The following is a 3,484-nucleotide window of genomic DNA, read 5'->3' on the forward strand; positions in this document are numbered from 1 at the left end:
GGGACGAGCCCTCAGCGGTGTCGGCCGGGGCTGTGTGGGCGCAGAAGAGGCGGCGGGGCGGGAGGCCCGTTTCCCTTGCTCTGGGGTCCCCACGCCTTTCCACGGCAGCTCCTCACCGGAGCCCCACCTCGGCCCATCACACTTACTGCTGAATTTGTGGTGTTTTTTTTCTTTACCTCCATAATCTCTTTATCTCCCGCAGAACAGCCACCGGAAAACGCCTCACACAAACGCGTGGCCCCGTTGTGCCACTGTGCTGGGGCACAGCCAGGGTGAAACCGACCCCCTACAAGGAGCACCACTCACCCAGCTCTGACAATTAGTATTGATTAGTATTTAACCTTTAAGTGCCAAGGCTGTGACATGACTGCACCCTTGCCTGGTAGCATGTGAACCAGCTTTGTAGATAGCTTGTTCACCTGCTGGTTAACAAAAGGTGAGCTGTAATTAGCAATAATTAATGTCTTTGCCTCCCAGCACTGACAGAAACAGCTGAAGTGAAAAGGCTTACCTCATCCTATAGTTTCCATAAGCTGACGTTGGACACCAGTGATCACACATCCCTTACGTACTGAATTGTCCCTCGGGATCCTTTTTTTTTTTTTTTTTCATTCAATGGCTCTCATAATAAGAGGAAATGCAAAAAAATACCCTGCTTGGCTCAGATGTCTTCAGCCACATGCTCCCCTTGTGTAACTCCACTGGTTCTCCTGAGGTGGGAGAGGATGGGGCAAGGGTTAACATGTTGCAGCAAGGAGTTGGTGATGATTGAAGATCCAGGTTGCCCAGAGAAGCTGTGGCTGCCCCCTCCCTGGCAGTGTTCAGGGCCAGGTTGGACGGGGCTTTGAGCAACCTGGTCTAGTGGAAGGTGTCCCTGCCCAGGGCAGGGGGGTTGGAACTAGTGATTTTTAAGGTTCCTTCCAACTCAAACCAGTCTGTGATTCTACGAAATTAATTTCTGCAGCTCATTTAAGTGCCCAAATTGTTGAAGTGGAGGGGGGCTACACGAAGTCTTAGATGCTCACCAAAGATTAAATGTGGTACCCAAACCCCAGTGGGCCCTGGGGAGTCTTGGCTTTATTTCCATCTTTTCCAGGTCTGCAGGTCCTTTGCATGCAATCTGCATTGGCTGGCTGTGGGAAGTGATGCCAGTTCCCTGTGTAACCCGCATGACACATCATCTCCTGATTCCTTTTCTGTGCAACAAGGGCTCCTCTTCCTGGCTCATCAGACTGCAGCCTGCTATAAGAACCGGTGACTCACCCCAGAGGGTGAAAGAAAAGTAGAGCCAAAACTTTAGCTCATGCTCACGGAAAACACTCTTGTCGGCTTGTAATGCATATGCCATAGAAGCCAACACTTCTCTTTATTGTATTAGAAATGAAGGGATTTTACAAATCCAGTTTATAACTCTTCCCTGTTTGCCTTTTCCTTCATTTGGACAAGGACAAATAGTGCAGTTGGCTTTGCTTTTGTTTGCAGTCAGGTTTCCCCCACAATGTCTTGGTTGACATTAAGCTGGTCCAAGTCTGGCAATAATGACATCCTCTTGTAGCTTACTCATAGCTGCTAGACAGCCACCCACTTGTATTGCATCTTCAAGAGGTCTTATTTAATGGGTGTGCAAAAGAGAGGTGCCCTACTGCCTGAAAAGGGTTTATTTCCTGTTGGCAAGGAAGGCCGGTTTCCACTAAACAGAAACCTCCACAACATAAATAAAGAGAAGAGAGAAGATTCTGAACTCTTGATATACCAATGAAGAAACAAAAGTGGGTTTAAAAGCAAGTGAGTCTCTGCCAGCTTTCTATTTGTATGGATAAAGGGTGCAAAGTGTCCAACATGGTGGCAGCGGTAAGAGCACCGTGACAGATTTTGCACTAACATGGCTGTTAAATGTGACGACCTTGGCAGCAAGAGCAGGCAGGAAAAACAGATGTCCATAAAGGACAAATAGTCTGCTCAGGCCCAGAACCCAGATGTCCTTACACCCAACACCATACCTTTTCTCTTACATGGTTGGAAGTCAGGTTTATTTCCTTCGCACTCTTGTAGGAAAGCAAAAATCTTGCTGCACACTCAAGCCAATGCTTTCTAAAACAGTGCTGATTGCATCCACTCTGTAGTCTACCCTGGTAATAAAGGATGATAGTTTTTTGCTTACACAGTTGTTTCTCCTTAGATTCTGCATTTATGTCTGCTCAGTCCCTGCTTCTGTGAGACCTTATGAAATCATTCTCTGAAAATACGTGTAATGGGGTTGTTTAGGAAAAGTGGTGGTGAGGAGCACTCTGTTTTAAAATTAGAAACCAGGACACCTGGCATCATGAACTGCAGGGTCTCCAGTCTCCTTGCCTGGATTTTCCATTCAGATGAACACAGTCAATGAGAACAAAAGCTTTGCTTTTTTTCCACTGACACCTGTCTCTTTACTCCAAGATGGTGTTCCAGCTTTCCATTCTCCCTTTGGGAAGCAAAGAAGCTTTGCCAACAGGTGCGGCAATACCATCAATCCCTCTGCCAGTAGGGAGGAGAACACGCTTTCCACTGTCATTTATGTTCTTTTAAGTACACTCCAAGAAACAGCTTCCTTCCTGGAGCCCTGAAATTGTTAGGTAATTCATGGGACATGGGGGGAGGTCTGTGAACTTTGATGAAATTACGGAGGGGACCTGTGATAAAAGAATTGGATGGCCATAAACTGTCCAGACCTAGGAGAAACCTAGGGACCAGGCTAGACATTATCTAGCAATTGCTTCTTGCAAAGTGAACAGCAGCACACAATGCCTTTGTTTCCCAGAAACAACCTCATGGGATACCTGGTCCTGGACAGACTCTAACTTCCAAGTCAATAATCATTTAGCGGTACTCTTCCCCTTGCTGTTTTGGGTGTCCTTTTCCACTCATTAAAGCCATTTATCATCTCTTGTTTATTCCTGGAGTTGAGTGTTAACAGTCAGAAATGTCTGTTGTACCCATCTTGGATTACAGTGCCAGAGAACTGCCCCCTCTCCCTCTCCCTCTCCCTCTCCCTCTCCCTTTCTGCAGCTAACTTGCTGTGAGAAATTCAACAACATACAAACACCAGCACTTTTGTTTTTCTGGACAGAAACAGGCTGCCATGAAGCACTGAGGCAAGAGAAGGCAGAAGTCTTCCTCAATAGCGACAGCCTTCTGCCAAACAGCAACAGTGTTTAAGCCAATGTCCACCCATGTACTGAGCGGCACTACAAACAATAAGGTAGAAGGTGACTATCACACATGGCTGTGAATTCTTCTGAGAACTTTTGATTATGTTAAAGGCTCATAACCTTGATGACCTTCCCCCAGGACAATAAAGCTTTCCTCTGCTGGACAGTTTCCCTCCAGCACTGCTGTGTCATTGCATCACTGATTACAGTCTTTGAGATGTCATCCATCAATGTCCATGTTCATAAGCATCTGTGCCCAACTTAATTCATGATGCATGCCACCATCTTAATTCAGA

General features: G+C 46.5%; 1 pseudogene; it reads right to left on the reverse strand.

The window, feature by feature from the left end:
* Positions 1-182, reverse strand: part of LOC113477300 — an 18,500-nt pseudogene extending 18,318 nt beyond the window's left edge.
* Between the last annotated feature and the right edge of the window lie 3,302 nt (positions 183-3,484).

This window comes from Athene cunicularia (genome assembly GCF_003259725.1).
Source record: "Athene cunicularia isolate RWA chromosome 2 unlocalized genomic scaffold, athCun1 chr2_part1, whole genome shotgun sequence".
NCBI classification, from domain to species: Eukaryota; Metazoa; Chordata; class Aves; order Strigiformes; family Strigidae; genus Athene; species Athene cunicularia.